Source organism: Rana temporaria, chromosome 6, assembly GCF_905171775.1.
Source record: "Rana temporaria chromosome 6, aRanTem1.1, whole genome shotgun sequence".
Taxonomy (NCBI): Eukaryota; Metazoa; Chordata; class Amphibia; order Anura; family Ranidae; genus Rana; species Rana temporaria.
Window position 1 is genome coordinate 173,429,767 of NC_053494.1, and position 17,370 is coordinate 173,447,136.

Genomic DNA, 17,370 nt, shown 5'->3' on the forward strand with positions numbered 1-17,370 from the left:
GAAAATCAATTCCCGTTTTTGTCACATCAACGAACGAAAATGGAATGAAAACGTGAGGGAGGAATGTTTACCCATGTGAACTTCTGGTTTCCTCAGTGCTCCACCTGTAAAGCCTGTGAGTAGCAAGCAAGTTAGCGACTCTAGCGTGCTTAGTGGTGTGTGGCGTGCTTAACACTGAGCAGCATTACAGGCCTCCCCAGACAACCGTTCAGAGCACTTTGTGCATTGCAGGCCTCCTTAGACCACCGTTCAAAGCACTGTGCAATATTTACAGGCCTCCTCAGAGAAGAAATGTCACACTGATTTTTAATAATAATAAAAAAAAAACCCTTTCAAATATATGTAGGGTTACCACCTGTCTGGAATTCGTGAATCGTGTGTCCAGGTTTCAGTCCACTTGAAGATCAGACACATTATTTAAACAGGACTGTGGGTGTAGCTTCAGGGGGCCAGTGCAGCACTACTGCCCTACTGACACAGTTTACTGCCCTACAGACACCATCCACTGCCCTACTGACACCATCCACTGTCCTACTGATATCACCACTGCCCTACAGACACCATCCACTGCCCTACTGACACCATCCACTGTCCTACTGATATCACCACTGCCCTACTGATACCATCCACTGCCCTACTGACACCGTCCACTGCCCTACTGACACTGTCCACTAGGGGGCGAGGAAGGGGTTAATTATATTCCCTGGGTGTGTTCTAACTGAAGGGGGGGGGGGACTGACTAGGGGAAATGACAGATCGCTGTTCATACATTGTATGAACATGCGATCAGTCATTTCTCCCCCTGACAGGACCGGGAGCTGTGTGTTTACACACACAGCTCCCGGTTCTCGCTCTGTAACGAGTGATCACGGGTGCCCGGCAGCGATTGCGCCCGCCACGCGCGCGCCCCTAGTGGCTGAAATGCAAAATCACATTATTTTATGTGATTTTGCGCAGCCGAGCCGACCTGCCACCGTAAAACTGCGGCGGATGGTCAGCAAGCGGTTAACTATGCCATTTTACGCCCCTCCCACTCTTAATGCAATTTGGCGTCACTCACAATTCGCCGCTATGCGTGCCGCATTACTACTCTGCTTGGGACAGTTATGCCAGGTCTTTTACAACCCTATAGTGTTTACTACAAAAAAAAAAATTTGCCATGCACCGCTAAAGGGTTTGGCTTGAAGAAAAGATTGCAGCCCTAATTACAAGCCTCCTCAGACTGTCCGCAGCACTGTGCAGCATTTACAGGCCTCCTCAGACCACCATCCAGAGCACTGTGCATTACAGGCCTCCTCAGATCACCATCCAGAGCACTGTGCATTACTACAGGCCTCCTCAGACCACCGTCCAGAGCACTGTGCATTACAGGCCTCCTCAGACCACCATCCAGAGCACTGTGCATTACAGGCCTCCTCAGACCACCGTCCAGAGCACTGTGCATTACAGGCCTCCTCAGACCACCATCCAGAGCACTGTGCATTACAGGCCTCCTCAGACCACCGTCCAGAGCACTGTGCATTACAGGCTTCCTGAGACCACCACTTCAGGAGTATATAATGAGCTTAATTAATTTTAGTTGACTAAAATGTACTGCATATTTTAGTAGACTAATAGGTAGATTCACGTAGACCTGCCTAACGTTAGGCAGTCGTAGCGTATCTCATATACGCTACGCCGCCGTAAGTTAGAGAGGCAAGTGCTGTATTCACAAAGCACTTGCATCCTAAGTTACGGCGGCATAGCGTAAATGTGCCGGCGTAAGCGCGCCTAATTCAAATTGTGAAGTGGTGGGCGTGTTTTATGCTAATGAATCGTGACCCAACGTGATTGACGTTTTTAACGAACGGCGCATGAACGTGAAAGGCTTCGACGTGAACGTAAATTACGCCCAGCCCCATTCACGGACGACTTACGCAAACAACGTAAAAATTAAAAAATTTGACGTGGTTCCGACGTCCATACTTAACATTGGCTGCGCCATCTTTTTGGTGGTTTATCTTTACACCTGAAAACGCCTTACGTAAATGGCATATCATTACTGCGACGGGCAAGCGTACGTTCGTGAATAGGCGTATCTCGCTAATTTACGCATTCTAGGCGTAAATCAGCGTACACGCCCCTAGCGGCCAGCGTAAACAGACAGCTAAGATACGACCGCCAGCGCCGTCGTATCTTAGCTACATTTAAGCGTATCTCAATTTGAGAATACACTTAAATGTACGACGGCGCAGATTCGGGGTTACGACGGCGTATCTACTGATACGCCGTCATATCTCTACGTGAATCTGCCTATATATGTGACTAAAACACAAATACAATTACAACTAAAATGGCATTTTGGTCAAAAGACTATGACTAATACACAATCTAAATTTGAGGCCAACATTAACATTGATTTATTTCCTATGATAGAACCATCTAGTAGTCATGATTAGGTAATTTCCACATTCACAGTTTAAATCTGCAGATAATATATCTGTAAGCTTAGAACATTTAATTTTGTCCCATTTGTTCAAAACAAATATATATGCAATTTCCATAGACAAACAGTTATGCTATTTAATTAATACATTTTTTTACACCCCCTTTAAGGACAGCCTGATAAACATCAAAAGAATCATAGACCTCCACCTGCTTGCTGGACAGGAGAATATAAAATAGTTATCCACACATATGACAGTTACTTTTTTGCTTGGTACTCCCAATGTCTTTTTTCGTACAATTGCATTATTACTATGTACATCTTTGTATATCCTGAAAATTGAAAAAAAAAAACTAATACAAATTTTTGTTAAATAAACTGATGCAAATTCAATATCAAATCCGCTTACAAAGATTTCAGTTCATTCTGGAAATGAAGTCATTAATGAAGCTTTTCCTAATTTGTTAGGGGTCTATTTATAAAGGGGTGATAGTGCACATTTGCCTTTTTTAATTCAATTTAATTATTTTTAATATTGCCATTTACTCTATTTATTAAGCACTGTTATTTTAATAAACTGATGTTTTTTTCTTCTTTTTTTTTTTTAAGTCTTTTTATGATATGTTCACAGTCTACCACTTTATATGTTTCTGTTGTAAATAACGATTCCCAGGTTCTGCACTTTTACATGCTATCACAACCTTTTCAGTGTGGAGGTGGCTCGATCACAGTTGTGTGTCCCTAGTATCCCCGTTTCCTGTTTCAGACGGGTACTTGAGTACAAATGTAAAGTAATTATTTTTCCATTTCCTTTTCTGTTTTATCTTTTTTTTTTTTTTTCTACTGCTGGCCGTCCATTTATTCTCTTCTCTATCTTTCGTGCTGCTGCAGCTTTTCCCACTAACCTTTGAATAAAGGTTTTTTTAAAGGAGCGTTCTGAAACTGTGAGTGGGTCAGCTTTGTTAATTTCAAAGCACTCCAGTCTATGGAACACTGTTGCCTAGCAACCCACCTACCCATCTCTCCACTGACTGAGCAAGGGGAGTGAAGCATATTCCTTTCCCTTGTTCATTCATTTATTCAGACTGGAAGTAGAGAATCGAGAGTGTGGAGTTTCCATAGAGACGCCATCCAGGTGTGATACTCTCAGGCACTCCCCGGCCAGTACAGCGTGCATGGGATCTGCCCCGTCTGTTCTGGCGATATATACAAAGGTGCCCAGAAAAGTCCCCTTTTTGTCTGCTAAAATGAATGTAAATAAATAAAAATTATTTGGAAAATAAGGGCCTCATGCATATTGGATATTTAGACACAGGGCATGAGATCCCGGAATTTAGGTGCAGGTGTAATGCCGCGTACACACGATCATTTTTCGGCATGAAAAAAACATCTTTCTAAAAAAATGTCATTTAAAATGATCGTGTGTGGGCTTCACATCTTTTTTCGGCTTCTTAAAAAACGACAACATTTTTTTTCGAGCATACTGCATTTTTTAACAACGTTTTAAACAATGTCGTTTTTTGGGTTGTAAAAAATGATCGTGTGTGGGCTAAAACAACGTTAAAAACCCACGCATGCTCAGAAGCAAGTTATGAGATGGGAGCGCTCGTTCTGGTAAAACTAGATAAAACTATATAGAATAAAGGAGATTGGGCCTGATGCTCAAAAGGGATACGCCAGCGTATCCCTGTTTCTATCTATGGAACTGATCCACAGAATCAGTTTCTCATAGATAGGCAGAAGATCCGACATGTGTAAGGGACTTACACTGCCGGATCTTAGGATGCAGTACCGCAGCCGCCGCTGGGGGCATTTCTCGTCGAAATGCCGCTTCGGGTATGCAAATTAGCACTTACGGAGATCCACAAAGCTTTTACGCTTTGTTTTATCTCTGTAAGTATTAGTTTGCTGTCGCAAAATTAGGGCTGCTTTAACAAGGCCTAAACTGTTTACACCTTGTAAAAGTAGACCCTTCTACCCCGCGTCGCTGTCATTTTTTTTTTTTTTTCCTGCCGCAACTCCCTTGCCGCTCTGTGTCTCTCAGGTGCTGCTGGCAATGCTGCCAGTATCTGCTCAGCAAGTTACACACACAGGCCGATGTACTACTTAACCAGAGCAAGGTTTATTACTCAGAACATTATGGCATTCTTACATGGAGGAGTCTTATTCCAAACAGCTTCTGTCCTTATCAGATGTAATCCCTTCTCAGCCTCATGTGTCTGCTTCCAGTTCTCCTCACACACTGTCTGACTTCCTGGTACAGCTCCTCCTCCCCCATCATGCATCAGGAGAAAGAGGGTAAAGGTCACAGTGATCTATCACAAACATCACACCTCCTTTCCTTCCCAAAAAAAAAAAACATAACAAGAGTACAAAATGTTGAACACATAACATAACAAGGCAAGCGAGATCAGTTCAGCAAGTAGTATCTCCAACTCAGTTCTGTGATTTCCGCAGCACTTCATGAGCCCTTTGTCTCTGTTCCCTGACCTCCAATGTGTCCCGTAAGATTTCAGCACTTTGCCAGCGAGGCGTTTGACGTCTTTGACGGGTAGACTTACGAAGAGGCACAGCACCGGGAGGGATAGAGTCAGTCAAAGGTTCTAGAGATGTCAGTGGGCGTCCCACAGACAAATCAGTCTCTGTAACTCCAGGCACATGTCCGGGCTCCTCAGGAATATGGTCACCAACCGGTTCAGGGTTTGGTTGTAAACTTGTGGGATCATGCCAGACACCATGCCATATGTCACCAGCAGAGTTCAGAGTAGACTCTGGTGGGTGGTTAGAAAGAGGGGTCGGGTTTGTCACTAGTGGCCGGCAAATGCGTTTCCTCAATTGTGAAAGGTGTCGCCGAACACAAATGCCTTCCTCCAGGCGGACAAGGTACATTCTTCTGCCAAGAGTTCCATCAATAACGCCAGGAAGCCAAGGAGGCAAAGCTCTGTAATTCCGAGACCATACAAGATCACCGGCACGGAATCCCAGACGGCCCGGCAGAGGAGGTGTTGGTGACTGTTCCTGCAGACGAACTAAATCAAGTTTGGTGCGGAGATGCCTGCCAAACATAAGAAAAGCCGGTGACAGCCCAGTAGTAGCGTGTTTCGTGTTACGGTACGTGATCAAGAACTCCAGCAGCTTCTCTTCTTACAGTCCAACCTGGTCCAGAGTGGACAGTAAGTGCTTCTTAAATGTCTGCACAAATCGTTCTGCCAGCCCATTTGAAGCTGGATGATAAGGAGCTGTTTTGTAGTGTTGGACGCCCAAGCCACTAAGGAGAGATTGAAACTCATGCGATGTAAATTGGGTTCCATTGTCGGAGACTATGGCTGTTGGCAAGCCATATTGAGCAAAGAGCTTCCTTAAGACTAGAATGGTAGCAGCTGAGGTAATAGAAGGCATTTGAAAAACCTCCGGCCATTTTGAATGCGCATCTACCACGATCAAATACATTTTACCCTGGATGGGGCCAGCAAAATCAAGATGGAGTCTGGACCACGGTTCTGTTGGCCATGGCCAAGGTTGCAGGGTTCCTCTCTTTTGGGGTCGCTGGGCTTGACAGCACCCAGGACATTGAGCAACATAATCTTCAATTGCCGTATCCATTTGTGGCCACCAAACATAGCTCCGGGCTCGCTGCTTCATGCGCACCACACCAGGATGGCCTTTATGCAGTATCCTTAGCATGGTTGATTGCAAGTACTGGGGTACAATCACTCTATTGCCCCATTGTAGGCAACCAGCATTAGTCACAAGCTCAAATTTTCTGGCAAAGTACGGACGAAATTCACCTGAAACTCTCTCTGGCCATCCAGTCTGAACATAAGAGAATATCTGAGACTGGAAAGGATCTGTGGCTGAATGTCTGGCAATCCGGGAGGTGGACATGCAAGATTGTAGCCTGTGTACTTCCACTACACGTATCTCTCTTAGTGGGTGGTCTCCAAGTGGCAATCTGGAAAATGCATCTGCATTGCCATGGGTATCATGGGAGCGGTATCTGATAGAATAAGCATAAGCTCCTAAAAATAAAGCGTACCTTTGTAAGCGAGATGCGGTTGTTGTAGAAATTCCTCTCTGAGGGTTCAGTATTGACAACAGAGGTTTGTGGTCAGTGATAAGTGTGAACTCCCGACCATAGATGTACGCGTGAATTTTTTTGTGGCAATCTGGGAGTAGTTTTGTTCTGCTGAGGTTAAAGACCTGGAGGCAAAATAAATGGGGCGCTCCGTGCCATCCGGCATGACATGGGAAAGCACGGCACCCAGTCCATAAGGCGAGGCGTCACAAGCCAGGATGACGGGTTTCTTTAAATCATAGTGGACCAGAACTCGAGAAGACAGAATGAGTTCTTTAGTAAGCCGAAAAGCTTCTTCACATTTGTCTGTCCATATCCATTTAGCTCTTGCATCCAGTAAGCGATGTAATGGGTAGAGCTGGTGTGCTAGGTTCGGCAAGAAACGGTGGTAGTAATTTAGGAGGCCAAGGTAGGACCTGAGCTGGGTGACATTCCGGGGGGTAGGGGCATGGGTAAGGGCTTTAACCTTTTCTTCAGTAGTGTGTAACCCATGTCGGTCCACCGTGTGGGCACAAAACTCCAGTTGAGACTTGAGAAATTCGCATTTTGAAAGATTGACACGTAAACCATACTTTTGGAGTCTCTCTAGCACAGCTTCAACATTCTTTCTGTGTTCTTCATCAGTGGGACCAGTGATGAGCATGTCATCCAGTAGACATTGGGTGAAAGGTATTCCTGCCAGTACCTCATCCATGATCCGCTGCCAGATGGCTGGAGCTGGGGCTATGCCAAAAACCATGCGGTTATACTGGAATAATCCTTTATGAGTGTTAATGGTCAACAGATGGCGTGATTCTGGGTGTACTTGCAGTTGTAGGTACGCTTACTTTAAGTCTATTTTTGTAAACTTTTGCCCCCCAGTCAGTGAGCCAAATAAATCTTCAAGTCGAGGCAATGGGTATTGATCCACAAGAAGTTGGTTGTTCAGAGCTACCCTGAAATCACCACAAATCCTAATGTCTCCATTCTTTTTCTTGACAGGCACAATTGGTGATGCCCATTCACTTCTATCCACTTTCGTTATGATCTTTTCAGCCAATAGGTGGTCCAGCTCTGCTTCCACTTTCTTCCGCAAGGCAAAAGGTACTGATCTTGCCTTACAAAAACGAGGTGTAGCATCAGGCTTCAAGAGGAGGTGGGCCATCTTTCCTTTTACGGTGCCCAAAGAGTCCTCAAAAACCTCTTTAAAACGTGACTTCAGGGATTCCACCCAATGGTCTACTTTAGAAAGCAATGTACATTGGGCAATGGTAAAAGGAGGCATGCCCAGGGCTTTGATCCAGTCCCTTCCATACAGCGGAGGACCTCCATTCCTTACAACATAAAGGCGTAGACTTTGACTGTGGTTGCCTAATGTAACAAGGGGTTTTACATAACCCAAGGGCTGTAGTAGTTCCTTGCTGTAGCTTTGTAGGTTTTAGCGGCAGGGACAGACCCGATGCCTTTAAATTAGTCCATGAAATGACAGACACAGCTGCCCCTGTATCAACATCCATGGAGACAGGACAGCCATTGAGTGTGACATCCACTTTAATCGCAGGAGTACTCCCAGCTACTCGAAACAGTCCAACATGCTGGACACAGGTCTCCTCATCAGAGCTGAAACCGTTATTGTCCATATCCACACGGAATGTCTGTTTACGTCTATCTTTTGTGGTAGTGTTCGGGAGCGAGAGCTGCGGCAAACGCGCCCAATATGACCCGTCTTTCCACAGCGAAAACAAACGACATCCTTGAACTTGCAAGCAAGCGCACTGTGAGTAGTGTTACCACAACGGTAGCAAGTCGGGGTCCCAGAGACAGAAGAATTAGGGTGGCGAGGTTTAAGCTGAGTGGCAGGGGACGGGCGTCTCGAGCGTTGAGTGATAGCAGTGTGGAATATTTCCTCACCCTGGCTTGCAGGAGTTGTAGGTGGTGCATTCAGTAGGGTGGCGTCCCGTGTTGCCAACTCCATGACCGTAGCAAGGTCAGTGGCTTTCGTCAGAGTCAAGTCGGGTTCTGTGAGTAAACGTTTCTGTATGGCTGGGTCGCAGAGTCCCATGACGAACATGTCACAGAGAGCCGTCTGCAGGTAGTCTCCAAACTGACAAGTGGCTGCTAGTTTACGTAAAGCAATGATATAAGTCTTTATATCCTCCCCGGCCTGCTGCCTTCTACTGTAGAATTTAAACCGCTCTGCGATTTCTAACGGCTTCGGGTTGTAGTGTGTAAGTAGCGTCTGAATTAACTCAGAGGCTTAGAGGCCGGCTTGTCTGGAGAAACAAGGTCTCTGAGGGTTCCATATGCAGCTTGACCCAATGCAGTGAGAAAAACTGCAACTTTCTTTTCAACAGTCACATTATTTGCTTCCATATACTGTTCCAGCCTCTCCACCCAGGAGCTCCATGACTCAGCTGCAGGATCAAATGGTTGAATAAACCCTATGAAGGCCATGTGTGCTAAAATCCACAATCCTCGTCGCCACTGTTATGTCCCCTTGCCGCTCTGTGTCTCTCAGGTTCTGCTGGCAATGCTGCCAGTATCTGCTCAGCAAGTTACACACACAGGCCGATGTACTACTTAACCAGAGCAAGGTTTATTACTCAGAACATTATGGCATTCTTACATGGAGGAGTCTTATTCCAAACAGCTTCTGTCCTTATCAGATGTAATCCCTTCTCAGCCTCATGTGTCTGCTTCCAGTTCTCCTCACACACTGTCTGACTTCCTGGTACAGCTCCTCCTCCCCCATCATGCATCAGGAGAAAGAGGGTAAAGGTCACAGTGATCTATCACAAACATCACATATATATATATATATATATATATATATATATACAGGGCTCAAGTCCTGCGGGAACGTGTGGGAACGGAGTTTCTGCACTTTTTTCACAGCAGGAACGCAGGGACTAGAGCAGCCGAGAGCAGCCGAGCCGCCCGAGCCAATCTTTCACTAAGCGGCGATGCCCAGCTCGAGTCACTGTCAGGGGCAGGCGAACCTTAGTAATCCTTTATGTTACTGGCCGCTTCCTGTATATGGATTCATCAGGTAGTGTGCGGGTATTCTGTCACTTCCTCAATGCCGCAATGTCTCCTGGGAGCTTCTGTCATTGTTCCCAGGAGACATTGCGGAGGTCTGCCGCGAGTTATCCCGGGATTTAGAAAGAACTTGCTTAAAAAGAAAAAACATGCGGTTTAGTAATTATGCATATGAGGGTACAATTTATTTTTTATTTTTTTTTGGTGGGGGAGTGGATCTTGGGTGGGAGTTCCCACACTTTTTTCCCAGGACTTGACCCCTGTGTGTATATATATATATATATATATATATATATATATATATATATATATATATATATATATATATATATATATATATATATATATATATTTATTATTATTATTATATTTTTTTTTTTATTTTTTTTTTAAGCCCTGGATTCTTTCCTAAATGTACATCACATAATATAACTGTATCCTAACATTTATAGGTAAAGTTGATCCAGGGAAAATCCGATTGCCTCTCGGGGGGATCAGCAAGAATGCCGTAGAATATTGGATCATGCTTTGCTGGGGTTTTTCACCTTCCTCTGGATCAACTGTGGGTAAAGATTTGTGTATATGGGATTGTATGTTTTTTTTTTTTAATTGTTGAATTAGATTGATTTGTGTATTTTTTCAACCGGACTTACTATGTAGCTATGTAAAATTGTAGTAATCTATAATGTACTTCATTGCATAAGCCAGCTGGAGCCACCAGTTAAAATTGTTATATTCATTATTCTGCTAAGTGTAATGTAAAATTTGGTTGGGTTACTGTTAAAGTTAAAAAAACAAGAATCTGATTGCTTCCTTTCCTCGAACCAATATTACATCAACCTCATTTCATGATGCCAGGCAGCTCCATGGTCCACAGGTGGTACTTAGGAACGCAATGCTAATTTCATCCTTCAGATTGAAGCTCGCTAATAGCCGAATGAATCATGTCCAGAGACATGCCGTATGGCCCCATTTGCCTTTATGTTCGGAAGCTGCTGGAAATTGTCAAAATTGCTGGTCTTAGCTGGTGGCAGTGAGTCAGTGCATGGAAAGTAGCATTAGAGCAAGCAGCAGGAACATAACGATTTGTAATAATTGCACTCTTGCACCCCGGCGTGATCCCTGTTCAAAATGATTAATGTACTTTTAACTGCTTTATTTAGAGGGACCGAGAACATTTATGAGATTATATTGAATGTATTTTTAGTTTTCAGGTTCATGAGGAAATTACTTTGTCTTGTTGTGGGCGAATTAGAACTGCAGAAAGTTTGATTTTTATTTGATTTTTTATTCAGCATTTAATTATTGTGTGAGCAGAGCATTGCTGTGATTGCAGCCTTCCCCGCTATATCTTATTTTGCATATATTTTTTTATTTTTACTCTATACCTTGACCTACTTTAGCTCCTTTTTTTCCCAAACAATCCCATTTAGTGGTCCAAATAATTAGACTATATTACCAGCACAGAGATGAATGGAACATCTGTAACCATTCAACCTTAAAGCGGAGGTTCACCCTAAGTAACAACGCTATCTTATCCTGATCTGCTCACCACATACATATACATATGCCAAGTGAATTTTTTTTTTCTCATTTAAATACCTTGCAATTGCTGATTGAAGTTCGACTTCCGTTTATTTCTCCCGCGGGAGTAGGCGTGGCTACTCTTTTCCCCGGCGCCGCAGTGTTTACTGGGAGCATAGTGTCATGCTTCCCAGGAGACAATGCGGAACGCCATCCAGCGAAATCTCTTGAGATTTCTCGAGTCACGTGACACCTCAAACCGGTCACGTGACAAGGGCGTATCAAATTCCGGAAGTCAGTGCTTGTGGGCTTCACAATGCCCACAAGTAAAATGGGAAATGTCACGATCGGTTTTTAAAAGTTTATCTTTGCAACGGAAACGGACGGGGGATGGTTTTTGTCACCGAACAAGTGAGTACCTAATTGCAATTTAAATCCCCATTGTATACACACCAAAAAAAAACGATTGGTGGCGGAACCTCTGCTTTAAAGCAGAACAAAATTTTCTCAACGTTGACTATTTTTAATCCTTATGCTGGCAGTATTAGTAAAAAGATAGGAAAGTATATCATCTTTACTTGTCTTAAACTTTTTTTTACAGTTCTTCAATTAGGTTTTCAGGCCTAGGAAAATGATTTCATACATCTTAGGAGTCTTCAGGAGGGGAGGGGGGGGCTTTTCTCAGCTAAGCACATCATACTGCCCTACACACCCTACTGCCTGCATGCCTAAACTAAGGACAGATGGATTCCAGGAAGTAAATGCTACGTGAATCATCTGCCCCTTCTCCGGATGACCATGACAAGAACTGCCATGTATTAATGGATGAGTTTGCTTTGAATATAAAAAAATTGTTTTATTAGCATTTTTGGTTTGTAGTGCTCAGATGCAGTGTAGTTCCCCTTTAAAGTGACACTTAAAGGAGTTGTAAAGGCAGAAGTTTTTTTTAACCACTTCAATACCGGGCCTATTCTGGTACTCCTCTCCTAAAATTATGCAGAACCCCCAAACATTATATATGTTTTTTTAGCAGATACCCTAGGGAATAAAACTACGGTCATTGCAACGTTTTATCCTGCACGGTATTTGCGCAATAATTTTTCAAACGCCTTTTTTTTGGAAAAAAAATGTTTCATGAATTAAAAAAATGACAAAACAGTAAAGTTAGCCCATTTTTTTTGTATAATATGAAAGATTATGTTACACCGAATAAATAGATACCTAACATGTCACGCCTTAAAATTGTGCACACTCATGGAATGGTGCCAAACTTCGGCACTTAAAAATCTCCATGGGCAACGTTTGAACATTTTTACAGGTTACCAGTTTAGATTTACAGAGGAGATCTAGTGCTAGAATTGTTGCTGGCACTCTAACGCACGCGGCGATACCTCACATATGTGGTTTAAACGGCATTTACATATGTTGGCGGGACTTGTGTGTGCGTTCGCTCCTGCGCGCAAGCTACCGGGGACAAGGGTGTTTTAAAAAAATGTTATTATTATTTTTTTCTTTACATATTTATTATTATTGTTTTACACTTTTTTTTTTTTATCACTTTTATTCCTATTACAAGGAATGTAAACATCCCTTGTAATAGGAAATGTGTGTGACAGGTCCTCTTTATGGAGAGATGCAGGGTCAATAAGACCCCGCATCTCTCCTCCAGGCTGGAAAGCATGAGATCGGTGAAAAAAATTCACCAATCTCATGATTACTGTTGCTTAGTAGCCGCAATCACGGCTTTGTTTACTTACGGGGACCTGGGCGTGACGTCATCACATCGCGCCCGGGTCTTCCGACGGTCATAGAGTTGACTGGTGACCATCTGGTCACCAGTCATCTCTATGCTTCCTGCATAGAGATGACTGGTGACCCTGATGGCACGGGAGAGCCCGAAAAAGCACCGGATGGCCTATAAGAACGATCAAACGGCAGAACCGCTGCTATGATCATTCTTATGTTGCACAGAATCGCCGGCAGAAGAGAAGGATATCTGAATGATGCCTCTAGCTGCAGGCACCATTCAGATATCCCCCCACAAAGCCCAGGATGTCATATGACGTCTGTGGACGTCATATTACAATGGGCAGGTATTGAAGTGGTTAATCTTAATGCATTCTATGCATCTCTCTCCAGCGATGTCTAAGCCTTCCAGGATACTCCTCCTGATTGGCTGAGACACAGCAGCGGTGCCATTGGCTCCCGCAGCTGTCATTCAAAGTCAGTCAGCCAATCAGGGGACAGAGGGGGTGGGGCTAGGTTGAGGCTCCGTGTCTGAATGGACACACTGAGCTGTGACTCGGCTCGGTTGCCCCCATAGCAAGCTGCTGACTATAACATGTTTGATATATATTATTTTTTTTAAACAAGACTTTACAATCACTTTAACTAGGATTCTCTTTTGTCCTGTGCACACTTCTTATGCTCCATTAATGCACCGCGCAGCTACTAGTTTTGTTTTTATCTGCTGTGCTCTATGTACAACAATTCCCATAGAGCTGAATGTGCCTGTTCGAAGATGTGTACAGTGCCTTGAAAAAGTTTTCATACACCTTGAAATTTTCCACATTTTGTCATGTTACAACAAAAAACGTAAATGTATTGTATTGGTATTTTAGGAGACCGTGTTAAATATTTTATTGGGATTGTATGTGATATAGACCAACACAAAGTGGCACATAATTGTGAAGTGGAAGGAAGATGATAAATGGTTTTCAAAATGTTTTACAAATACATATCTGAAAAGTGTGGGTGCATTTGTATTCAGCCCCCCTAAGTCAATACTTTGTAGAATCACCTTTTGCTGAAATTACAGCTGCAAGTTTTTTGGGGATGTCTCTACCAGCTTTGCACATCTAGAGAGTGACATTTTTGCCCATTCTTCTTTGCAAAATAGGTCAACATCTGTCAGATTGGATGGAGAGCGTCTGTGAACAGCAATTTTTTAATCTTGCTACAGATTCTTAATTGGATTTAGGTCTGGACTTTGACTAGGCCATTCTAATGCCGCGTACACACCATCGTTTTCTGCGATGGAAAAATGCGACGCTTTATGTGCTTTAAAAAAACGTCATTTTTCAAACTTCAATTTGAACAACGACGTAGCATACACACCATCGCTTTTTCACAACGCTCTAGCACAGCGCAGTTCCGTCAATCACGCACTACGTCACTATAAAGGGTCGTTTCCATGCGGAAGACGGCCTCTTTTGCTGATATCGTGTTGCTGCGTGTTAGTAAAAGTTTGGTGAGATACGATTCGTGATTTTCAGTGACTGTGCTTTAAATTTCGTTTTCTGTCGTACAGTTTGTCTATTTGTTGTCGGATCTGTGATACAGTGCTTGTACTAAGGACGTATTTGTTTAGGCATTACGTTTGGTGTGCACGGTGCTGTTTAGCAGGTCGTTCTTCAAAGGCCATTCTTTACTTCAGGGCGTAATTTTTAGTCTGATCTGATTTGACGACCGTTTTCTAGCCATGTTGCGGGTACGAACTCGTCGCCGAGATCGTGCTGTGCTTGTTGTTAGGATGTGTGCTGCATCCCAGCGACGGTCCATGAACAGGGTGAGGAGGAGGTTGTGGACCAAGAACTGGTTGCTACGCAGGGACCAGTTCTCTCATATGCCTCTGCTGCGGGAGATCCGAGAAAATAACCCTGATGATTTCAGGAATTTTCTTAGGATGTCTGACCCCGTATTTCAGCAGCTTTTGGCTTTGGTGTCGCCATATATCACCAGGCAGGACACCGTTATGCGGGAAGCCATCACTGCTGAGCAGAGGCTAGTTGCTACGTTGCGCTACCTTGCAACAGGGAGAAGTCTGCAGGACTTGAAGTTCTCGACGGGCATCTCCCCCCAGGCTCTGGGCCTCATAATCCCTGAGACCTGTTCGGCCATCATTCAGGTTCTTCAGGAGGACTATGTTAAGGTAAGTGGTGTTCTTTCAATGGTCAAACTAATTCCCAAAAAAAAAAAAAAAAAAGTAATAATTTTCTAATATGCTCAGAATGCTCACTTTGTCTCTATGTATGCTGTTCTACACAATTAGTAAAGCCCTACATGTTTATTTAATTTAGCCAACCTGTCCATCATTCTATGTTGTGGGCAAACCCACCTAGCATAGTCCCTATCTTCCCGTTTATTTGTGGCCTCCATTGTAGTGCTGCATTTTGTGTGTCCCTATATCCCCGTTTATTTGTGGCCTCCATTGTAGTGCTGCATTTTGTGTGTCCCTATATCCCCGTTTATTTGTGGCCTCCATTGTAGTGCTGCATTTTGTGTGTCCCTATATCCCCGTTTATTTGTGGCCTCCATTGTAGTGCTGCATTTTGTGTGTCCCTATATCCCCGTTTATTTGTGGCCTCCATTGTCCAAACCCCCCCCCCTAGATTTTTGAAATACATACTAATAATTATTTTTCTTATTTAGATATTTTTTGGGGGGTTGTTTCTCATCTCATCTTGAGCCCCACTCCCCCTAAATATATTTTTTAAACATCAGAGGGGGGTGATTAATATGCTTAATTGTTCACATTTTTTTTTTAATACTAACCTTTTTTGTTGAATTGTTGGTGGGATCCCTTGTAATTTTAGCTATATTCTGTTTAAAATCTTTGTTCTAATGTTTTTTATTTTTTCTTTCTATCCAGTTCCCCACCACGCCACAGGAATGGCAGACTGTGGCAGCGGACTTCTCCCAGCGTTGGAACTTTCCGAACTGTGGAGGAGCCATTGATGGCAAGCACATCCGCATTGTGCCCCCACCCCATAGTGGATCCCATTTCTTCAATTATAAGGGATTCCACAGCGTTGTTTTGATGGCGGTGGTCTCAGCAAATTACGAGTTTTTGTACGTGGATGTTGGGAAAAATGGCCGGATGTCGGACGGCGGTGTCTTTGCGGAGACGGAGTTCGCACAACGGCTTCGGTTGGAGGACCTAGGATTGCCACCTGCGGAGGAGAACGAAGAGGGTCTGCCCTTCGTGTTTGTAGCAGATGAGGCTTTTGGTTTGGGTCCCCACCTCATGAGGCCATTTCCCGTACGCACCCTCACCCATGAGAGGAGGGTTTTTAATTATCGGCTGGCCAGGGCAAGACGTGTGGTAGAGAATGCCTTTGGAATCATGGCCAGCCGATTCAGATTGTTTTTAACAGCAATAAACATGGCGGAATACAAGTGGAATTATATTATACTATCTTGTTGCATTTTGCACAATTTTTTGAAAAGAAATTCTCAAACGTACCTGACGGTATTGCCTGATGAGGCTGATCTTGTGGCTCCGGAGCCGGGACATCAGGCTAGCCATAGAGGCTTGGCCCCCCAAACCGCACGTGCAGTGCGTCAATCCTATGTGGACTATTTTATGGGGAGGGGGGCCATTGCAATGCCTGATCTTGTTTAAAAAAATAAATTTACTTTTTGTTTGATGAAACAGTGTTTATTTGTTTGATTTTAGTTATTTGTAAGTTTTGGGGGGTAATGTTTCTTTTTCGTAGGTTCTCATCCAGCCATGTGTTTGGGATGTAATAAATTCCCATGAGTGTTAAATCTTAATAACTCTACAAATATGCCTGATTAATTGAATGAGTCTGCATTGATACCAATAACTACACACAAATTGTTTGGAGTCCAAAATGTTATTTATTTGTTACTTTTTTAGTTTTGATTAGTACAACAAATCATTTTATTTATTTTTTTGGTCTTTTTTGATTATTACAAAATATAATTTTTTTTTTTTTTTTTTTGGTCTTTTTTGATTATTTCAAAATATAAATTATTTTTTTTTTTTTTTGGTCTTTTTTGATTATTTCAAAATATAATATATTTTCTTTATTTTTTTGGTCTTTTTTGATTATTACAAAATATAATATTTTTTTTTTTTTTTTTGGTCTTTTTTGATTATTAGAAAATATAATTTTTTTTTTTTTTTTTTTTTTTTTTTAAATTCAAGGAAAAAAGAAAATACACCAAAAATTAAACCCTCCCCAAAACATTAATAAAATTTTTTAGCTGCCGTTCCAGCGTCTTGGCTTTGTGGCGTATTTCACGGCAGGCCAGACGTATGTCCTCAACTTGGGCCCTGCAGGTGAGAACCTCGCCGATGAGGAGCTGGGCACTATACGTGTCCAGTCCCTGACCAGCCCGATTTCCTCCTGAAATGTGGAACCAAAACATGTGTTAAAAGATTGTATGCCTATATCTATATTCACAGAAAATGTGGTAGATGTTACTTTACCGGATGTTGAGGCAGGTTCCTCTTCCTCTACATCCCTCGGGGGTGTGGCTTGATTGGCTTGTGCCTCCTGCCTTTGTGCTTCATTGTGCC

General features: G+C 43.1%; 1 pseudogene; it reads right to left on the bottom strand.

The window, feature by feature from the left end:
- Window positions 1-6,326: 6,326 nt before the first annotated feature.
- LOC120944442 lies at window positions 6,327-7,764 on the bottom strand (annotated as a pseudogene).
- Window positions 7,765-17,370: the final 9,606 nt, after the last annotated feature.